The sequence below is a fragment of the Falco cherrug genome, chromosome 1 (genome assembly GCF_023634085.1).
Source record: "Falco cherrug isolate bFalChe1 chromosome 1, bFalChe1.pri, whole genome shotgun sequence".
NCBI lineage: Eukaryota > Metazoa > Chordata > Aves > Falconiformes > Falconidae > Falco > Falco cherrug.
Window position 1 is genome coordinate 54,137,846 of NC_073697.1, and position 23,732 is coordinate 54,161,577.

Here is a 23,732-nt window from a genome sequence, read left to right on the forward strand (position 1 = left end):
GTTTGTTTTAGTTAAGCAGCATTGAAAACTCCGTGTGTGTGTGTGTGTGTGTGTTTGTGTGTGTGCATATTCTGAGACAAAACCAAATATACATTCATTTGGTGTTTCTCTTCTTTCTGTTAAAGACGTTCATTGTGGTTTTTACAGGTCAGTGCCACATCAGATAGAATGTGAATTACTCATGTCTTTGTAGGGAAGAAGGAAAAAAGAAACAGTGATACAGACTAGAAACTTCTTTACAATGAAATTTAGCAGTTAATAAATGGGATAAACCACATAATTTAAGTTTCATTGCTGATTCCCACCCCCCCCCACCCCCCCCACCCCCCGCCTTTAGCTTCAGGAAAGAAATGTACTGTTTTTTGGTTGGCAGCCTGACTTAACTGATGAGATGTTGGCAGCCTCTGAGAGGAAGATCCGTAGGCTGAAGAAGACTGTGGGCTCAATTTCCTACAGAGGAAGAATGTTGGATGAAGCATGGAAGCAGGTAAGCTATGCAGCAAACTGGGTCATGTACCTGTGGTACTGCTGTGTAATGTAAGGAAATGAGAGGTTGTTTATATTATTTGAATGGAGACTCTGCCTGTTTGTGCAGTCCTTACTGTACACACAGTCAAAATAGTTGACTCCCTGTAGCCAAAATCCATCCGAATAATCTACAGGTGACACAGGTAGAGAATGGGTAAATCCTTTGATTACATTTTCACTGCTTTTGTAATCCTTTTCTCTTTCTTTTTCTTAACATCGGAAGCAAATTTTTCTGGTGTGCATTTTCTGAACTCCTCTGTGCTGGGTAAAAGTGCTAGACCCCCTAGATTTAAATGATAAACCTGATGGACTTAAGGACCTGGTGCTGAAACATACAGGCAGGAGTGTGTGAATACAGAAGAGACACCAGAAGAGAAAACGGGCACCACTCTTCCTTTGCTGCCTTACATGCATCCTTCATGACTCTGGCCACATAACAGGATGCTGGTGGTGTCAGCCACCACAGCTCTGCAAGCAATTCTGTCCTGCTTCTCCCAACCCGATGCCCAGGACCTCCTGCCCCAGTAGGAAAGGGGACCTTCACCAGAAGGACCATGTCCCTTACAACCTCTAAGTAGATTCTGGGACTGGACAGTTTTTACAAGGTCGGAGACATTTTGACCAGTCCCTTATAACAGCTGTTGGTTCCTTCTGCCACTGGTGTGGATAAATTACCCTCTGTCAGGGTGGTGAGGAAGGACGAGTGACAGTTTTGACTGACCCTCCCACCACACTGTCGCGGGAAGGGGAAGGCAGACTTCATGTGTGCTTCTGCAGTAAATTCTTGTATGCTTCTGCAGTTTTCTCCATGTCCTTGATAAAGTCATTAACACAAACCCATTAATTTCAGATCCTCTGTCTTTCCTGTGCTTAGCTTGGATGAATTAAAACTAAGCATCCAAAATAGAGTAGATGTTTTTGAAGCTTTGGCTTGACCACGTCTGTGTGTTTTAGTGTCCTCCATTGTATTTGGAAGACAATTTTTGTCCTTCCTTAACATTGTTAAATAAGTTGCAAATTCTAAGGTGATAAGCAAGCGTAAGAAACTCACACAGTATTAAACATAGCAAAATGGCTATCACAGAGAAACTGCCGCCAAGCAAAAGTTATTACCTTTTAGGATCTTAGATACTGAAATGGTTGAGAATTTTCTGGGTTCATATTTCAAAGAAAATAGCTTGTCAAGTAAAGAGATTTTAAAATGAATATCTATTTATGCTAAAAATGTTCATAGCATTTTTTTTTCAGAATAAAAGAAAATCTGGTTTCATTGTCTTTCTTTAAAATAAGTTACTCAAGATTTTTCTAACAGTTTTCTTTTCTTTTTTTTTTTGTAGAAAAAGCCTTTATTGTTAGTTCTATTTATGTATCTGATATTACTTTTTACCTTGAAAGGAAAATTACTTCAATGCTTCAGATGCTTCAGACAGTAGAATATCTTGGGCTATCAAAACAGAATACAACAGTCATGATCAGAAACATTTTGCTTTAGCATGTAAGCAATTATTTCTATAAAATCATTGATATTCTTAGGATTTAACAGGCATGTTTTGTGAATGTGTTTACATCTTTCCAATGTTTTATGCATTTCTTGTACTGGTTTCATCTTTGTTATTTCTGTTCCCCTGTCTTTCTTGAATTTATGATTAATGTTTCTTTAGGCAACAAAACAATACATTCCAGATCAAGAGTTATGCAAAGTCATAGCGTTTTTTGAGAAATAAAATGAGTCAATAAAATATCAGTATGCGTAGCAAGTTTCCTCTCCATGCCTACAAGGTTTTGTAGGCAAAAGTTATGCTTAGACTAAAATAACAATTGCCTGAAGAGGAAAGAAAAATGGAACAAGCAGTAGGTGTTTATGGAAAATTCTAGTCACTACCTGGATTGGGGTACGATTGATAAAGAGGACAAAAGAACTGATGGCATGGATTTAATGGATCAAGTTTCTCTTCTGCAGTTCATCTCTTCATTAATGACCCATGAAAAGTGAAGACCAAGAGATTTGGACCAAAGAGCTGCCAGAGACTAAACCAAGCATTACCTCTTGAAAGATTGCATCATTGATGCTTTAAATTAAAACTTTATTGCCATTGTAAAATGTCTGTCAGTTACCCTGGGAAAACAAAATATATGGTTTTGAGAGAGCAGTCATTTTTTTTCAGCTAAAGAAGTGTCCTTTTCCCTTAGGAGTGGTGTGAAATGGAGCCATCCACAGGCCTTCCTCAGCTGAGGTTCCTGGCCAAAGACTGTTCTACCTTTTCCATCCATATCTGGTTCTTTGATCCTTTTGTAAAAGATGAATCAAGCTTTGGGTCACATCCACAGGCTACTCTAACAGTAAAGTAAAAAAGAATCACATTTTTTTAGAGAAGCAAGGTAGTAGTTTTCCAACTGATCTGCGACAAAGATGGTACATCCTTCTCCTCCATATAGCACAGGGATCCTGTGGGAGAAACCCCCTCTGCCTCAGGCTGCTTTGCATCTGCCTGCTGTACACCTGAAAGGCAAATACTTTGAGACCCATGTCTCATGACCCGCAGAAGTTTTGATCGGAGGTTTTTGAGCCGTGGCTTACTAACGAGACTGTTAGTGCCTCAGTGACCACAGGCGGGAGGACCCAGGCAGGTATCTGTGGAGGGCATCGACTACCTGTTCATCAGCCAAATATGTTTCAGTGAAACAGAAGGTAACAAGAGTCAGAGGTTTGGATCTCCAGGCTGCCACTCAGGAGCATTCAGGGCCAGCTTCAAAGTGTCAGTGTGCCAGGGAAATATAACAACTGCTGGGCACAGTGGCACAGCTTAGCTCTAAAGAACTACTTTATGCTGGACAGAATTGCTGTCACAGGCACTCAGACACAAGACCTCCTGTTTCTGAATAACAGAAATACTCTTAGCTGAAAGATTTGGTCACTGGTAATATCCAGGAATCTTGAGAGACAGCCACTTCTCTCTTGAAAGCAAGGAATGTAGCATTTGTAGCAGTTCAGGAATTACTGGGATGGCTTTCCAGGACACAATGAAAGGATCTCCTGCAAAAATTATATAGGCAAAGCTAAAGTGCATATACTGAAACTGTAATTTCAAAGTTGTTTTCTCAGTTCTCAGTTACATATGGGGAAACCTAAACTCCACAGCTGCCTGATATATATTTATATATTTAATTATACAGTGAAATTTGTATTTCTGTCCTGCCCTGCTGGAGAAAGTTCAAATCCAAACCTCTCACCTCTCCCCCATACGAGAGGCCCAACTGCTGCGATGCTGGTACAGGAGCTGGAGTGGGGTGTGAGGGGACAGAGAGCATCTATCATCTCTCTCACTGAAGCTGTTCCACTGTGCAGAAAAACCTTCAAAATTCAACAGATCAAAGAGGGACCAAGAGGAAATATGACTGTATCATCTAGTAGTTTGTATAGTCACCTGGCAGAAGGAAATCTGCCTGCCATACCTGCTCTTACACATCTGCACACTTTCATACGGGAAAATCATTGGATAACATAAAAAAATATCTGACCCTATGTTCTTTGTTTCCACTTTTTGTTTAATTGGATTGTGCATAAATGCTCTGTGTAGGAGGAACCCTTATTAGAAGTATGAAGCTTTTCATGCTGAATGGAAAGATGAAAACATGCTCAGTAAGGTGCTGTATCTGTCTCATGAGCTAAGCTCCAACCTGACCTGATGATCCCACAAAACAAAGAGCTGCTTATAAAATATGTCTTAATTGCAGAGAAAGTATGAAATTCAAACCAGTTGTTGTCGGTGATGATAGCTTCCATGGATCCTTGCTACTATCTGCAGGCAGCCTGAGACACTACCTGGTAGTCTATGCGCAGCACTGACCTGTCAGAAAACACTTGGAAGGATAGATATTCATAATGTCCCTTCTCCACATCTTCGTCTTGTTCTGTGTTTGGCTGAGGCCTGACTGCACAGACATCTGGCTTATACAACTGAGAAATTCGGGTCCCAGTGCCTTGCTGGTTTTGTGCAAAGATTTTATTCAGGCTCTGCTCTGTTGCCTAAATTCGAGCCTTCTGTGCTTTACTGATGTGCATTTATGGCTGGACAATTCCCAGTATTGAGAAGCAGTATATGGAGCTTTTCATGAGGTTGGGAAATTAATCCAAAACTTAACAAACCATTGTTTATCTCATTATATGCATCTTCAGAGAGCCAAGAGCAACCTACGCAGTGCCACTGTTCTGTGGATTAATTCACGGCTGAAGAAAACAGATTGTTCTTAGAAGCAAAAGCGCTATTGTTCAAATGTCCTGTCATGAGTCCTGCTGCCCTGTGTTACCCGTTGCCTGTAGGAGTCACAAGACCTTCAAGGATGTGGCTGCCAATGCAGTCTCAGTGAGCACAGTACCCTTTATGCCTGTCTAACGAATTTACTTAAAGTAGCATTCACTCGGCTGGTGCTTTTTTTTCCTGTTTTGTCAGATGGATGAATGTCATGGCAGCCAAGGACAGATGAAGGTTTGAAATATTACAAGCAGAAGCCTTTTGCTAAGATAATATAAAACCAATTTTTGCAAACATATCTCTGAGGAGGAAATAGGCTAGAGATTATCATGAGAATTTTTTCTAGCTGTAAAATTTTGTTAAAATGCAAGCAAAAAACCCGCACCCAGTAAACCTATCAAACTTAGTACTAAAACTTCAGTCTTTCTTAGGACAATACTGTTTGAAATTGCCACATCATTCAGTTTTAAGTGATTTGCATACCAAATGCAAAAAAATGATTAACTGGAAACTTCCCCTCTCCACCCCCTCTGAGACATATGGTGAGACAGAAACAGAAATGATGGATGTAGTGGATGATTGCTTGCTGAACCAGTGTGTGAGAAGCTATGCTAGGAATAATTCATGTCAAGATATGGTCTTAACTAAAAGACATATTAAAAACAACACCTTGACAGGTTTAATATCTTACATGATACACATAATCCATGACTTCTAAGGCACGTCATTATCTCAAAACATGGTATTTCAGTAGAACTTCAATTTTATGAAAAGATCTTAAGAGATGATCTAACGTTAAATCAACCTTTCACAAAATCGAGGAAACCTGAAGTTATTCTGAGGTATGGTATGTCCTCGTCTTTATCTAATACTGCTTCAAATCAGCAGTGATTCCCTGGGGAAAGTGGGATAACAATGGTATAAAAGAGGTGAAAGTGACCCAATAAACAGGATAATAAGGCATTTTGGTTGAAAATGCATTTCATATAAACAAAGGATTTACTGCTTTGCCATGCTGAGAACTCACTGAAGCCAAAAAATATGCTGTGTCTGCTAATACAGCAGACATATTTCACATGTATTTCTGTCACCCATATTTTATCAAAGGGGAAACTTTACGATACTTGAAGTGACAAAAAGTTAGGCTTGAAGTTTGAAAATCAGATGATGCTAATGGGTAAAACAGGAACTGTTCACTGCTGTGATTAGCTTTCATGTGAAGATAATCAAGTAAATTACAAAAAGGCGTCATGGTTTTGAGAGATGTAAGATCAGTAACTGTGGCTTGTAAGCTTGCCACTTACTTGTACCTCAGCAGAGATGTTAGGCAAGGAGATGGAGGACTGAGCTGGGACATAGGGACAGGCTGAGGTAGTGCTGCTCCTGACCTAGCATGGGATCCTGGGCATGCCAGTTTTCCCATATTATCTCGTTTGTCTCACAAGTTTAGCAAGCTGTCCTTGACCAAAGAAATTCTTAGGTATTTTGCACAGTCACTGGCCAATGAAATCAGCTAATAATAAGTAAAGGGTATAAAATATCTTCTATTCCAAAGTGGTTTTCATTAAAGGACAGTGCCCCTGCAAACTGAAATAAAGAAAGTTGGGATCCGCATGTAGAAGGGGCCAAGTTATTCAGCTGTATTGAATACAAGAGACGATCAGTACAGGTTTCTCTGACAGCATGTATAAAGAAGATTCTCTCATCTAAGATGTGCATCTGCTTGATTTTTGAAATGAAATTGGGTCAGATTTAGCAAATGCTAGAGGAAAAAATCTTACATGTTCTGTAGTGACATGGAGCATAACAGATGCTGACCATATGGAAACAGCCATTTTTTTTCAAATGATCTAGTACTGTCAATTGAGAAATATGGAGTTTTGTGGATTTATTGTGTTCTTCTCTGAAAAAGCTTGCTGGTTCTAACCAGTGATGGTTTTATCTTTCCATAAATTAGGCAAAGGCTGAGATTTACCTTGTGATGAAAGCAGAACATACATTCCTGCAAACTAAGAAAGCGTAACATAAGCACTGCAGTATTACTCAGAATGCCTAGACCTCTCTTATTGCTATTGTTTATCAGTTTACAAGTCTTGAAATAATAGAATCCAGATCATAAAATGGCAAATAAAAATTATTTCCTATCTATAATATGCCTTTCTATCCAGCAAGTAAAATCCCAGTCTCCTATGTCTTATATGAGAGGGTGATTTTTTTTTTTTTCTGCCAATGACCATCTTGTCAGCAGCTTCTTATTAATACCTATAATCCTTTTCTTTGATGACTTCTGACATCTCATAACTTAAGGAGCATATATTTCAGTGCACAAGCAGTTAGACATAGCAACAGAATGGAACACAATTTTAGTGGCTCTGAGAAAGACAGCTTGATGGCCAACAGCCACAGCTTTTAAAGAGTCTGACTTATCTGTAAATCAGCCCTTAGACTTAACTGTTTGGTGGAAAAAATATACAAGACTCCCAAAAAGCAATAGGCAAAGAATAGTCGAAAGACAACAGGCAACTCAGAAAAAGAAACAAATCAATACTTGAAGTGAAATAATAGCAGACTGACTATAGATTGTTAAAGAAATCCAGTTTTATCAAGAAGTCTTCAGCTTGCTTACTGTCATATGAAGGAAAAGTTAAATATTTGGTGACTAAAATCACCTCTCTGCACTCATACAAGAGATAAAACTTATTTCCATCCAATTCTCAGAAGGAACTTAGTCATTCAGAAATTAAATTTTGGAAATCTGCCATTGTAAGGAAATACCAATATATTGTAACATTTGAGAAGCTAATACAGTCAAACTGAATTTGACATTTCCCTTGGAACTTACTACCCAAGAATCTTGGTAGCTACAGGAGCCCAGTGCTTGAGAAAAATAGATGTACAGGGTGCCCAGGTTCTCAGCTGGTGGGTGTGTGGCATTGTCTTGGCTTCTTCCAAGTCTGCAGAATAAATCATTTTACATTACCTAAGTGGCTGACCCTAATTAGCCACAGAGCAACCTGGGGAGATGATTAGGCTGTGGGCAGAGGCCAGCACAGAAAAAGGCAAAAGAACCATGGAGAGTAATGAAGAAAATGTTTGTTAGTTGAAACTCTGCCATTGGGAGGGGGAACCTGAATGTCAAACACACTTTGATTCATGGTTTGGGGCAATACGTAAAGCTATGATTAGTCAAAAGTTTACTTCATCTTTGAATTTCACCTTTAAAATTATTCAGGTCATTGCTGCTTCTATGTGAAATGAATTGAGGGGTGTCTGGATCAGTAACTTTTCTATTCCAATGTGCAAATTTTTATAACCTTTATTTATTTTATTTTTTGCTCCTCCTGAACTGTGCAAAATGACATGCAGAATGAGATAATTAGATCCCAGTGATGAATTTTAATTCTTTTCAGGTTACCTGGCTGAGCACATGAGCAAACTGCAGCACTTCTTATAAACCAAGGGCTAATAACCCCAAACAAAAAATGGAGACTCAATCCTTCCAGCTGGAACAGGGAAGTCGATACTTTTTTGTTCAGGACCTCAGTAACCTGAGATGGGCCATTCTTTCACAGACACTTCTCTGTGTTTCAGGCAGATTCAACATATCAATGAATTTATAGGTGAGCGGAATCCAAGCTCAATCAAATTTGGAAACAGAAGCTCAGGCAGCAACATCTAAGCGATGAGAAAGTACCTTCCCATTTTGTCTCTATTTCGTGTGAGCTTAGAAGACATAACAAACAGAAAGAGGTGAAGAAGTAAAAAATGGTCCAAGAGTAATTGCTTCCCTCTTTAATGCACTCAGCCATAGCTTGTAGCCAGAAGATTTCTATGAGTGCAGTGGATGTATTGCTCTGAAATTAGACAGGTATAAAAACAACCATTTGGTTTTCTCGTGGCCCTGCAAGATGGGATATAAAGCTGAGGTACATCAATAAAAATTGAATTAGATTTACAGCTCTGCCCTATTACCTAATTATAGCATGCTTGGAGATATATGATAATTTATCAATAAAGAGAGATCTATTGAAAATGTTAGTCATAGGCTTCACACTGAAGACTATTTTCATTAATCAAGCAGCTAGATAGTTACCATCACCACTTTACTTTTAAGGGAAGGTAAGGTAAGTTGATTCCATAGAGCTGGTCTGTCTCCGTGCTTTATGGAATATACATGAGTTGCAAAAAAAACATTCTTTTTTTATATGCAGACCGCGTTTGCAACTTGTGTTAGTCTAGTGACTCCAGTGAGTTTACAGCAGACTGGAAGTTAGCTCTGCATGTTATATTGTTTCACCTATTTGTAATGTGAGCCACACCAATCTACATATAAAAAGCATTCTATAGGTTGCAAATAAACCCACCAGATGCTTAGGGAAGGAGGAGTAAAGATTGCCTGGACATACTTTTGGGTGTGCTTTATGATACAGTCTGTAATTATGTGACCATATGTAAAAAAAGTGCTGGGTGGAGAAGAGCATGCGACCACATATTTTTATGCATCTGACGTGCGGAATTAGACTCTATAACTCGAAAGTTATAAAGTAGGTATGTTTATTGCGCGCAGATGCACGGTGGATTGCTCCTCCACAAGCGTGCATGCCCGAAGTGAGGAACCATCTCACATTTATACAATAAAACAAATGAATATTCAATTAACACCTATACATATTCGTTACCTAAACCCCGCTTCGTATGTTAATTAGCTTATCAGTCCTTTGCCTGGAATGTGGTGGTCTTGCAGGTTTGTAGGTGATTCATGTTCTTGTGGCCATCCCATCTTCTCCAGCAAGGAGACTTAGCACTCCCTCCCTCTAGATAGCATTGGAATATCTCTCATCCTTTTCTCTTTCTTTTTTAAATAGCCCCTTTGTTAGAGGAAGAAGGGCAGGCGTCTCCTCAAAGCTGTGTGCCCGTGTGACCAGACACCGCACCCATGACTAGTCACCGTACCCACATTCCTGGGCAGACATATACAATCACAGTCGGTGTCCATTGTCCCCATTTCACACTATTTCTCCATATCACATCAACAGGCAAGAGGATATTTTTTTTGGTCAAACTTAATTGTGTTTTTTTCTGAGTGCCTGATTTTTCCATCAGTTTTCTGCTCAAATGCTACTGTATTCTTTTGAAGACTTCTTTTTCCTGTGAACCAAGGATACAAGAGTACAGTCCAGCCACACTGTGGCTGTGCATCCTCTCTCCACCATGCAATGTGGACTGTACGCTGTATCTGCTCATGGGCAGGTGCTCTCTTCTGCTGTTTATTTTCCCCAGAAAAATCCCCCACTAGGCAGCCTTTCTTGTCAGCTGTAGGCTGGCCAGTGCACACCTGGACATTACTTCTGGTCCCTCTGCCACGATGTTCCTCCAGAACCATCATTTTACTTTGACAGTGGCAATCTTGGAGCTTATGGTCTATGCCAGCGATACAGGATAAGCAAACTGTGCCAGCGCTGAAAGGTGGTAGTGCAGCTGCTGCAAAAAGTGAGTGTAGGGATGATAGTGAAGAGAGTAAATTGTCTGGGACACAAAATTTACAATTGTAATGAGGATTTGTCTGTTGGCTGTTGTGGTATCATCCATCAGCTATTTCTGTCCTTAGGCAATGGCCATGCTGTTAGTCCCTTAACAACTTCAGTCTGCTTCCTTCTACTTTAGTTCATTGCTGTATTTTTGCTTCAGTAAGTTTCAGCACCTAAAAAAGTGAAGTTTAAAATGGATGCGAAGCTTTTATTTGTGGGTGCTTCATACATGGGGGATTCACCCACAAGAGTGTAAAATGTCCATTGCTAATTTATTTTCTTCCTGATGTGTAAGGCTTGGCTGCAAAAATAAACCATTTTTTTTCCTTCTTTAGAGTATAACATTTTTTTTAAGCCTGAAAAAGCATTTCCAACTACCTACTCTATGAGGCATTACACCGTGTTCTTCAGACTTGTCAATTGCCTCCAGAGCCCAAAAACCTGAGATCATCCTGGTTTCTGAATTTTCTTTCTAACTTATCTGTCTCTTGTGAGTGCAAACTGACATATCACTGCATTCACCCAGTGCCCAGGGTGTTCCTGATGAGGAGGCCCAGCACCCTGTCTCCTGTGCCAGGGCAGAGATACCAAACCCCCAGGGTTCTTTTGGATTTGGAGAGGAGTGGGGAGAGGGGATAAGTTCTCCATCTCAGTGTTGGAGATAACCTTTCTTCACCCTCATCTTTGAAGCTATGTACATTAATTAAATATTAATCAAGTCAGAAGTAGAAGAGCTGCACCAGCATGGTCAGATGGTGCTCAGATAAAGGAAAGGAATCCTGTATGCCTGTTCCTCTTTTACAGGCTTTTAAAACCACATTTTATCTGAAACAGCCTGTAGAACAAGCCCATGGTCAGTTTGGCAGCTAGGGCTGAAATGGAAATCCACTTTATTTTGTTTTGTTCTTTCATTTTCCAGTAGGAACTCTTTAAGGTGGACATTTGAGCAACATTTTGATTGCAACTTGATTAATTTTTATTCTTTCATCATCATCTGCTGGAGGAAAATATTTGGGCAACTGAGTGTAAATTTTTCTCTTGAAGATCGCATTTGCTGGGGCCAGCCCAATAGCACAACTCTATAGCTGCACAGACAGTTTTACATTCATTAGTTCCTGTTCTTTTCCTTCAACATTTATAGCTGAAATAATTTTCCCAATTGCTCTAACAAATCATTCTGTTTCTCCATTAGCTGTAATGGCATTATTCTTCAATGAAAAAATCCTGCATATTTTGCAAGTTCTTAAATTCCTGCCTGTGGAAAGTTGGGCTGTTACCCATTTGCAGTGCTTTTGAATTCTGGAGATGGAAAATATCTTATCCCATGATGTGACAATGGTGCTGGCTATTTAACATTTTATTTCCACCTGGAGGACTGTAAACACTCACCAATAATGACTAAAGCATAATGCTAGAGACCCCAAAACACTGACATCTTCCACAGAGCACACATGACTAAAAGTATTAAGAATGAAATGAAAACTCTTCAAATTGTTTCTCCATTTAGGGTGCTTACAGCATCCTAGCTTTAATACTCTAAGACCTTTCAGATAAATCTTATTTCCATTGTTTCCTTTTTTTTTTTTTAATGTATTATTTTTTTTTCCTAATAGAGAGTAGTATTTTTTCCTAATAGTAACTGTAATCATCTACTGAAAAATCTGCACATACTTTTATCCATGGCCTCTATTTTCATCTTTCAGAATGGATGTGCAGATGAACGGCAGCTACAGCACCTTAGCAAAACTAGACCACATCATTGAGAGACTAACAATGAAAGTAGAGTCTTAATTTGGGCATTTTTTTCTGGAAAGACCTATGACTAGTTTTAAGTTTGGCCCTAGCATGTAAGATTTATTTGTGAAGTTTTGCAATTTGCTCTCTTTCTATGTCATTTCTGGTCATTTACAAACATTGGTCAAAGGAAATCCAGTCCAGTACGAACAAAATTGTTAATTTTTGTCTTGCTCCAAGAGTTTCTGTATTGCTACTTGCTAGGTTTAGGCATCAAACTGATTGATGGAGACCATTGGGTGTAAGGTGTTTTCTGGTGTAACCCTTTTACTTTGGAAAGTGCTTGGTTGTTCTGCTCTGGAAAGCTAAATGAGAAGGGAGTGTTCTGTTCTTTTCGGGACAGAACACCTCACTTCTATGTTTTGATTGATTTTTCCCCCTAATTATTTTAATTTAATGAACAGAAAGATAGGGTAAACCAGCATTACTGGTTCCAAGGAAACGCCCCCACCTAGGAATGCTGGATCATTGTGTCTTGTCTCTGACAGTAGTGATATCAGATATCTAGGGAAAAATTTAACCGTTCCACTTCCAGGAAACACTTTCACAGAACATTTTAGTAGCATTCAAGATTTTTCTGCTCAGAAACCTTGTGAGGCAGGGCAGGGATCTCTGTGTTGAATGGATCTTAAGAGATTCTTCCTGTGTGAATGTCTTGAAATGCATTTTGCACTCATATGGATTTCTAGCAACTGCAACATCCTGCAGCAAGTCAAACTCCAGATAAAAGAGTTTCATTTTAATGCTAAAAGGCCCATGCCATTTGATTTTCTTTCAGAATTTAATTTCTCTTATCTTTTTGGTTTCCATTCCATCTTGGATTAGGATTTTTTTAATTAAAGAGTTTTCTGTACAAGAGAAATCCAGTGCATGTAGTGCATGCCCAGCTGTATTTATGGGATTATAATATTTTATTTGAGGGAAAAAATAGGTAGTCTTATGATTACAGATAATTTGCTGTAATGCTCTTATTTTATAAAAATCAATGGGAATAAAGATGGAATAAAATAACAGGCAGAGAAATCCTGTGTTATAATCCATATAACTGAGCAAATGGAAGAGAATTAATGGATGATGTTTTACCATAAATTTGCTATTTCTTGGTTTTTAAGCATTTTTTTTTTTGTAATCTGAATGTTACATTCAAGCAAGATTTTCTCTGTTAGTAGTTTATATTACTCAAAATTTTATATGGCAGATTTTGCAGCTTCTTAATACCTCAGTCAGCACTAATACAGAAGCATCTCAAAATGGGATGAAGTTTATACTAAGTTTTAATGAGCAGCACTCAGAAGCGTAGAGAAGTCCCACGCTGTTTCAGACTTCTTCATCTGAAATGAAGCTGAATATGTCACCCAGCAAAGCTCTTTCTTTAAGCTGCTGAGATTTCACGGTTTCCGAAGCAGCAGCCTTCTGTGATTTCCTCATTTTCTCTCCAAAGTTAGAAGAGAAATGGAAAAGCATATGTTAAAATGTTAAACGTTAGAATAAAACCTCTTGTAAATTTAGTAGAAAGTTTATGTTTTTATGGCAAATCTTTGGGGAAATGGTATTTTTTTCAGAACAGTTTTGTCTCCACTGCAGAGCTGACGTGAGTGCATTGGTTATACACCGTACAATGAAAATTCTTAACATGCCTCAAATGTCAGCTGATAATAGCAAAGAAACAGCTCCAGTTCATAATCTAGATAATTTTTTTGGCACAGGGCAGGGACAAATTGGAATTTCAACATATGCCGGGGAGAAAATGCCCATCAGGATGCTAGAACAACACAGTGCCTGCTGAGATTAAATGATTCAGTGAGGACCTCTAAACTGTGATTCAAAGAGGCACAAGATTATCTGTGTAATCACTCACATGTAAAGAAATAGCAGGACCATTTTTTTGGCACTGATAGCTTCTCCCACAGAATATATGTATTGTCCTGTCAGTGCGACCTGTCTGCTTCTGTAACTCTTATGGCAGAAACGTGTATCTGTCACTGCAACAATACAGCAGCCAGCAGATACTGACGTTTTTACACTAATGTCATATTTGTCCGCCTGCTTTGTCCTGAAAATCTGTAATCTTGAAATGACTGACAGCATCAGAAACCTTGGGGAATTGTATCATTACTGAGGCAAGAATCTGATTTTTGTCCATTTCATTTGTTCCATTTATTTGTCGAGCAGCAGACAGGTCTGGACTGCACACATTCACCCAAAATGTGGGAGGGTGCACTTGGGTGCAGATACTCCATTGCCTCACCTGGAGCCCATCCCCAGTCACGCAGGCCTGGAGCTGTCTTCTCAGAATAGCCAGTCCCACACACTTTTTAACAATGTGACCCAAGTCATTAGGGATGAAAAGTTCACCTGTAACCTACGGGTTACAGTCCTTGGTGCCCAAAATGACATAGTGCTTTGTGGGAAAGGGGAAATCCTGACTTGAATTTCTATTTTCAAAGCAGGCTTTGTTGTCTCTGTGCCAGATAAATGACTATCAGCTGTTCTCCATGGGTATTCCTCCTGTTGGAGTGGTTCGGCTAGCTTCAATTCAGGTCAATTCTAAGTTAAATACTAATTGGTCTGACTTAGTCTATACCCCTCTGGTAAGTGCACTCAGCTGAGATCTAGGAAGCTGAGGTCTCAGTCCCTGCTAAATGTTTAATGCTGTGTGCACAATGAATAGCTCCCCCAGGAGGGATCCCCTGCATAGAAGAGGCAAAAATCAAATCATCCAGAAGAGTGGTTTGAACCTGGCTCTTTGACATTGCAGGGATGCTCTAATTGGATTATCAGATCCTGTGAGATGGAACCTCCCTTGCTTTTCTTTTTGCAAATGGGGTAGAAACATTTAGCTCCAGGCTTATGGATTGTTATCCCAGGCAATAGGAGAAGCCTCCATAGCTCTCACTAACTGGGTGAGCTGATGGTCGGCATTGTGCTGTTTTCCTCTGTATTTTACTTCTGACACTCTGTTTGGTAGGTTGCTCTGAAAATGTCCGTATCTCCACACAGCAGTGCCCATAGCTCGGAGCTGGAGGCCTCTGGGCAGCAGCATGGATCAACAAGATGAAATTAAAAACAGCTTTCTTATTGTGCCGGGGAGAATATATGGGAGGTATCTCCTACTGAGCATTGCACTAAGTAACTCATGAACATTTATTTGGCCATTTGGGTTAATTAATACTTAAAAAAAAAAAAAAAAAAAGATGCTTATCCTGGAACCTATGCATCTTTTCACCTTGCTTTTCCCAGTTGTTCCTACTTCATACATTTTAATTAGTATCACAGAGCAGCCTTGAGGCAGCAAAATGGGTTCCTTTGAAACGAGACTGACCGGGGAGGTGCTCTCCTGAAGCATGCCCTGCCCATTCTCATCCTAGAGCCCAAGCTACAGGGTTAGCCTAAGAGCTCATTGAAGTCAAACACCGAGATGTGCATTGTGCAGCACTGAGCGATCTGTTCCACAGATCCATTTCTGTTGTGCTCATAAAGCCATTTCAGACTTCATTCTTCCTACAGGAAGCCCACCAATAAGCTCCTTGTGCTGCTCTGAGCACCAGTAATTAGCACAGCTTTGCTGGGGAAGCTGGGGACACTGTCCCCTTTATACGGCCATTGCCTGGAAGAGTGACAATAATTCTGCCAGTCATCTATGGATATTAAGGCTATACATTTCCCTCCCTTGTTCCCTCTCCCTACACACAACACATGGTAACAACCATTTTTTGAAAAGGATCTGCTGTGGTAGAAAGTTGGTTTGCGCTTGGAATAGCGTCACCTCTTCCAAACTGAGCTCCGCCAGCTGCCTTGCTGCCTGGCTGCCTGGCTGCCTGTGGTAGCTAACTGCAGGCTGCCTGTCTCCTGCGTGAACTTGCTTGTCTTCCTCTTTGTGTTAAGTTTAGATGCTATTCAGTCAGACTTTTATTTCTTAACTGCTCTTTTATTTTTCATGAAGAAAGGGACAAGATAAGAAGGAGGAACTGATCAGCTTCCTTGATACCCTTCTTAATTGTATGAACCCAAATCAAATCTCTTTCCATTTTTTTGCTTTTATCTAGTGCAGGTATTGAATGCATAAAATTTAATCTTGAAGCGCTGAAACAAATGATTAGAGTGTTATTTAGCTATCAGGCACTCTTAAGGGTCATGGGATAATTAACACCTAATCTGACTGCAAGTAGCATTTTGAAGTATTCTATTGATATCTTTTATTCTTTTCACATTGCAAACTAAAAAGAACCTCCCCCCCTTCTTTTTTGTTGTAGAGTACCTACATGCAGAGTGCCTTTGTGAAACCAGGGAATTTTATGATCAATCCTAACATGATACGGCATTGACGTAACTAAAGACTGTGAATGCAAGATGACATCTGGGTGGTATTAGCAGAATTTCTATTAAATTAGAAGAGTGTGAATATTTAGAATAATGTAATGCACAATACTTAGCCAGACTTTTGTGCAATAGATGCGTGATTCTGCAATTCAACCATTTGAATAAGCAATGAAAAGTGAGCTAAAAAATAAATAAGAATGAAGCTTTTCTTCACTTGCTACTGACATACAAAATTGCAAAATAGAAAATATTGTATTATTATAGATCTTTCAGGAGACTACATCAGTTTTGGAGTGACTGCTGACTGTTACATTTGGGCTGGATTCAAGAGGGCACAGTATTTTAGAACCTGATTATCTCTCCTAACTTGCTTTTTATCTCAGTGGGTAGAATAGAGGTAATAATTAGAGAATTAAGCTTTGCTCACTCAGTCATGAAGTGCACAAATTCACTTGCTGTTTCATATTTATTTTCCAGCTGGAGGAGTTTAATTTATTTTGCTTTCTGCGGTGCCCACACCTGACCGACCAAAGCATCTTCACTAGGGTCCCACTGATCTCTGCTATTTAACCCCTGTATCTCTTCCTACTGCTCTGCAAAGCAAACAGCTTTCCTCTGAGGCTTACGCCAGAGCTCCTTAGCTATAGCTGCCAGTGACTGCCATCCCTGTTGACCCCTGAATCTGATAGCACATCCGTAGAGTACATTCACATTCCCTCCAAAGGGACAAGAAACATGAAGAGTAACCTAATAGCGATGGCAAGAGGTTGTCTGCATTCAGCAACATGTAAATCTTATTCATATGCTTCTACCAGCACAGTTTCTCATTGTCAGATTCATAGGTCACACTCATTTTGCTTTGAAAACACAACAGCATTGTTTCCAATAGGCAGGAATAATAATATATCACTGAGTGATACTGAAGAATAACAATAATGTGTTCCTTTTTATTATTATTTTCTGTCTGAATCCAGATGTTTTCTGTGGTCCCTGTAGGCAAAATGCTGTCTGTGAGAAAGTCCCTGCTGGCTGTCACAATGCAGTGTTATCTTGTGAATGGTTCCTTAAATATCTGCAAGGGCAGAGAGATTAAATGTTCTGCTGGGAAACTCTGGAAAAGTAGAATGTCAGCATCACCTTTTGTCCAAGTGAAAAGTTAAATGACATTTCCAGTGATATTGATTAGAGCATCTTTGACTGTCAAAACAGAATGGTGATTTCAATATCTGCAATGAAATGCAAAGGCTGAAGCAGAAGACTGCGAGAGTAGACAGCATTTCACTTCAGAAGATATTCACAACTGAGAATGAGGAAATCTCTTTGCTCAGAGTGCTTGGATCTCGTCACTGGGGAGGATCTCATCATTGGGGAGGTGGATTTTCCCCTCTTTATTTGTGTAGGTGGAATTGTGGACTGAGGGGACCATGGGCAATGCTACCACCCTTTCGTTATCTGAGGTACCTTCTTCCCTTACTTGTCTCCCAGGCTGTTGTGCTGGGGCAGAGCACTTAATCTAGGATGCTTCTGTGCTGCATTGTCAAAAAAGACACTCCAAGCTGTCCGTGAAAGTCCCTACTTGTAAGAGACCTTCATCTCATTACAATTCATAATGTAAGACAAGTCACTCCCAGCCCCAGAACGCTGGATCTCTGTCTGTCAACACAAGTGAACTGCTATTGCATTAGAGAGCTGACTTCTGAATGTTCTGTATGATAGCCACTTTCACTGACTCAGGAGTATGTATGGAAGGAAGGGCATTGTCACTCTCTTGACTGTTTAGTATATAATTTGTTTTACATCATTTATTTCATACAGTGTCCCCACAACACTTCTTGCATGAAATAGAGCAGCAAAGTGAAAAATTACCAAAGAAGGTAGGAATGAGGAGGGAAAGAGAATGGCAATTACGATCTAGGGTAAACTTGACAGTCAGCTGCACTGAAGCCCATGGAGGTATCCCGAGTCCTGTTTCAGATTCTCCAGCCAAGAATCCATCTGACTAAATTTTTTTCTGAGGAGATCAGAAAAGTGCTGAAATAGGGAGTTGCAGACAGACTGTTTTAACTTGCAGAGCTGCAGTGGAGGTTTTGGCACTGTAAATGGTGGGGATTTTGCCGACTCACAGTGAAAGTAGGAAAGCTAGGAAAGGAGAACTAGACAAAAATAAGCAGAGAGGAGAGATGCTGAAACAAATCTGAGGAGTGCATTATGTAAAAAAGTGCTTTGAGTGTGCCCTATCCTATAATTAATACAAATGTATCTCTTCTTTTTGAAATACATTTTATACTGCAACTCTGAAGCAATAAAATTGAAACAAGTACGTTTAACAATACAAGGAAATCATCTTCACATTCTAACTTGTTATAACTCAATTCTACTTCGTTATTAATGAAGTAATAAAATAATTTTAATTAATGTTCTGATTTTCTGTATCTTTGCGTAATTGGTAGCTGATCTTCTGTGAATGGAGCATTTTTCAGTTTCAAGATTATCTCCAGGTTCAGCTCCCATGCTCTCGCTTGATCTTTTTTTGTCCTTCTTGACCTTAGTCTTCACACTCAAATGGCCATTTAGATTCTTCTGATTGCAGCCTGAGAAGAGAGCGGAGGTTTATATTTAGCCTGGCCCTTCTGTAAACCCGTATTGTTCCTTTGCTATTACAGAAAGAAATTGGGGTTGTAAAAGTCTGCATTACATTGATCGTCTACTGGGGTTCAGGGACGTAATGGGTTTTATTTGATTTCACTTACACCAATGTAAATTAGAAGGAGCTGCATTAAAGCTAGCAGAGAAGGCAGCTGCATTATACTGGTGTAAGCAAAATTAATGAGACCCCTTGCCTCTCCCACAACAGTGAGTTTTCCCCCATTGCTCTACCCTCCTCTCTGTTGTTGAGTTAGAACGGAACAAGATTTGTTGCACAAAAATAGTTTTTCACGTTCTTGTATGCATATCCAGCAAAATTTAGTCTAGCAAACTATCAGGGTGATTACTTAAATTTTCTGCAGGGATCACTGCAGCAGAGAGTTGTGTTCTTGCCAAAAGAAAAAAGCTTGGGAACAAACTGAGAAGGGAACTGACAGCTTGGCAAGATGCCATTTTTTGTCTTCCTTGATTTTCTATGACTTCAGTAGTGAAGCAAGTTGATTTGTTTTTGGTTTGTTTTTTTTTTTTTTTTTTTTTTTTAGAAACCCAGATATTCTGTTTATGACATGTGAGACGCTGCCCTGAGAAATGTTGATTTAATGGGCTGTGATCTCTCAGGGTGGGTACTGGCAGGTAGCAGGGTGGGGAGGTTGTAGAGCTGCACAGGGTTGCTGCCTGGTCTTGCTGAGGGGCAATGGGAGGCAGTGTCTTTCAGCTCTAGTTTACTGATGACATGACAAACAGAAATGGGTCTCACCTAAGTCTGCAGACGTGTGCTCTCAGCTCTGAGGGGTTTTGAAATCTGAATGTGGTTCTAATGGCTGAACTAAGCTTTCTGAGCCTACAGGCAGGGCACATTCTCTGGGGTTATGGTCACAGACAGCAGATGCTGAAGGGGCTGGCAGAAGGTCAGTTCCAGAGGGTTTGCTCAGACACTTGGGGTACGTGTCTCCAATTAATCCTGAAAAATAAATAATGATATTGTATCTTTTCCTTTAGAAATTCTGCATGGAGCCTGTATTGATTTCAGTACTGCAGAATCAGGAGCTAAGGTAATATGGGAACGCGGGCCCATGCCAATGTTTTACATAATTTTCTAACACTTGTAACAGTGTGCAAATTCAAGGTAGGGTTTGGTTGGGGTTGTTTGTTTTTTTGTTTTGGTTGACTTTTGGAAGGCACCCAGCATGGGAGTCCTCTCTCCTAAGTTTAGCTATCAGAAACCTGTGTATCTAAGCCAGTCACCTCATCAACGAAGAGGGAAAGGCATTCATGGGCAGCAATTAATCTAATTCTAAAACAGAGGCCTGAGATAAGTGACCTGAATACCCCTCTAGAGGGATCTATCTGACAAAGGACAGAGCACAGACAGGGAGTGTAGACAAAAGGCTTAATTTCAGACCTCTGAAGTTAGGGGAGACAAATCCATTCAGGGTCATTGAGGATCAAAGGTATTTAACAGGCATGGAAAATACAGATGGACCTGAATGTCAGCCTGTGTAAGAACAATTGCAGATTACAGTGGAAGCTGGTGAGCACTGAAGAAGCAACGTGCTGTGGGCACATTGTGAAAAGCTTCCTGCCTGCTTTGGCATGTTGGAATAGATGATCGTCCTTGACTGACCTGGATACCATAGTGGTGATTAGAGAAAAGATACCTGGACACCTTTTTGATGCAAAAGAAAGTGGAAAGAACACCAAAACAGAGGTGGAAGGAGAGACATATTCATAGAGCCTAAACCACAGATGCTGAGGAACTCCTTGCTAGCCGTGTTGCAAGGGCCAAAAGTGTCTCACAAACTGTTTAGACCAATTCCTGGAGATTCAGACAACTCTTGCACGGAAGACAACTCTTGCACAGAACTAATTGTACTGGAAGTCCAGTGCCAACGTCCAGCTCATGCAGGTCCTGAAACCTGTAAGAAATAACCTCAAGCATTTTTCTTTCCTAACTGACTCTACCCTGACCACAGACTGTGGTTGCAAACAGGGTATTGAAGCAGCTGGGCTTTCACTCTTCAGCTTTAAGACTCTTCTCATGTCCTTAGTGTAGCTTCTTAGACCCTAGTGGACCATATATACCAGCAAAGCCTTTGGTTTCAGAGTGTCACTCTCCAAGGAGATTGTAAGTGAAATTGGACAGTAATGGGTCATGATGTTGTCATACAACAGTAGCAGCTCACAGAAACATGATACAAAGAAAAGGATTTTGATGGTTTAGAAAAATATCTCCTTTGGACAACTTTTTGCAGGGAATCACAGAATATGTTTCAGATGTCTTCTTTTGTGGGCAAATTATTGCTGTTTGTTGCAAAGCACCTGTACAACCAAGAAAAGGTAACTGTTACCATAGACTGTTCTGATTATGGGATATCTTGGATTCGTAATGTTGGGTGATGGCAAGAAATGAAATCAATCTAATCTCAAAAGTTTTATATTACACAGCATGCTCTGTGAATTTCTTGATATCCATTTGTAGTCATTAGGGTTTCCTAACGTTGCTTTTGTTTGTTGCTTTGTTTATACAGCACAGTAGAGGTTCCTTTATCAATATGCATTGTTGTTTGTGTTGAAAGGTGGATTTTCTTTATTGTTAGATACAGAATTCCCCTTTTGCTAAATATCAATGTTAGAGATAAAATACTTTTGTCAGATACTCATAAACAATGAAACCAATGAAACTTTAATTGGATTATTCCTCAATTTGTCACTACCTGGTGTTTCTTTTTTCCCTAAAAGATTCTTAATTTGTGCTTGGAGGAAACCAACCTATTTTAAAATCCAATCTTCCTCCTCACATAATATCAATTTTCTATGAATAGCAGTATTTGTTATTGATTCTTCTTCTTTAACTGAAGCTTATTAATTAGAGTGGTGTTTCTGAAATAGTGTGGTGAATATGCTGCCCTTAAGCAAGATTTGTGTGATCTACAAGTTATTTTTCCTACTAAGTTTAATCACAATTAATTTTATGTAACCATTTCTTACAATTCTCCACATACTCCAATATTGAGCATGTGGTTTTATCCAACACTTCTTATTTTTCTCAGGAAAGATTAAAAGCAATTAGTGAATGCCTTTTTTTTTTGGAGTTACTTTTCAACTAGATTTTGTTCACTGACCAGCTGCACGTGGAGCCCCCTCACGGGGGTCAGCAAGTGACCACCAGCAAGCTGCCAGAAAGGCGGCTGATGAAAACAGCTGGAGCAGCTAGAAGAGTAACTGTATAACCTTGCAGCTTACATACCGCATCTATTTTCTACCTTTTCTAGAACATAATACTGTGGTTTGAAAAATGTCTGTAAAGATGTAGACCTTTGAAGCACAAATGCTTAAAACTGTAAAGTATTTAGATGCCTAAGACTGGACCACAATGGACATTTAACTCTTACTGAGATCAATTATTGTCTAATAGGAATCTGGAGCAAAAAAATATTTAGCCATCTAACCCTTACTACCTTTCAGATGTTGAGGCTTATCTGCATTTAAAATCATTGAAGTAGTTTTAAAAGTACAGCTCCTGTGTGGTGCTAAACCACTGAATCATGGGAGATGAGACATCAGACAAGGAGTGCAGGGCAGTGCTCTGAAGGGAAGAGCCTGCACCCTGCCTTGCAGCAACACTGGTGCTACTCTGGCTGGTGCCCACTCTGTGGGGGAAAACATCTCTTGTTGCACATGTGTGTATGCATGGGCAGGGGCTGGGTTAGCCTTACGCTGGCTGAGCACGCTGAGCTGGCTCCCGGGGAGGTCAAATCAGGGACACAGAGAAGCACTAGAGGAGGTAAAAAGCAGAACTTAGGAGTGTTCTGGGGACAGCAGCAATTTAAATTACTGTGAATTTTAGCCTTAAAAGTGAGGCAAGGATTGGATCTCAGGCTTGGCTTTAGAGAATTCGTATCATATTCTTTTTCATGCAGCTTTGCATCTTTAGGGCTGGGCTGTTGCCCAGGAACACATGTGGCCATCTGCTCTGTGATCTGTTGAGACTGGGTGTCTTCACTGCCTGCCTGGAGAGCCCTGCGTGACTAGCTCAGGTGCAGGCATCTGCAGAGCAGATGCCTGCATTTTGTCAAACAAAGCCTGAGGTCTGGCTCTGTGTTAGGTGGCTAAAGTCATCACTTGCATCGTCTTCACAAACACCAGTTATGTACTGTAGTGAGTATAATGCAGATTTCAGGATGAAAGAACCTGACAAGGAGAATAATATGTGCAGGACTTGGCTTTTATTGCGCTAAGCCTGACTTACATTACACAGATGTTAATAAAGGTGCCTTACAAATCTATTAAATGCAAATTAATCACAATTTAAAACAGTCTGACATAACCTGAGAGATGTATGGTGGCTTTAATGTAAAGGAGTAAGGAAGGTGCCACTCTGGCATGCTCACCTTTTAAGAGCAACAACCTGTTTCACATGGCAGCCTGCCTTTTTGAACCTGATTATAGCATGTCTCTGCACCTTCTGCTTAAGCCATAGCATGGCTCAGAGTACTAGAAAACTGCACGTTTGCTCCCTGTCTTGGATGAGTAAGTCAAAGAATGACCATTGTCTGCGAATGTGGGATAAGTGGAAGGAAATGGTGTGAGGCTGAGCAGCACTCAGACACTTATCTTCCACCTGTAGCTGTGGTGAGAAGCAAAACCAGGTAATGACAAGAAA

At 40.0% G+C, this 23,732-nt stretch overlaps 1 long non-coding RNA gene across 2 annotated transcripts in view; it reads left to right on the plus strand.

Annotated features, from left to right (window-relative positions):
- Window positions 1-23,732, plus strand: part of LOC129736365 (uncharacterized) — a 47,010-nt gene that overhangs the window by 20,610 nt on the left and 2,668 nt on the right. For both annotated transcript variants that reach the window (XR_008732854.1, XR_008732848.1), the window contains 2 exons: window positions 374-487; window positions 20,069-20,121. This is a non-coding gene — a long non-coding RNA (uncharacterized LOC129736365). The remainder of the gene's footprint in view (window positions 1-373; window positions 488-20,068; window positions 20,122-23,732) is intronic.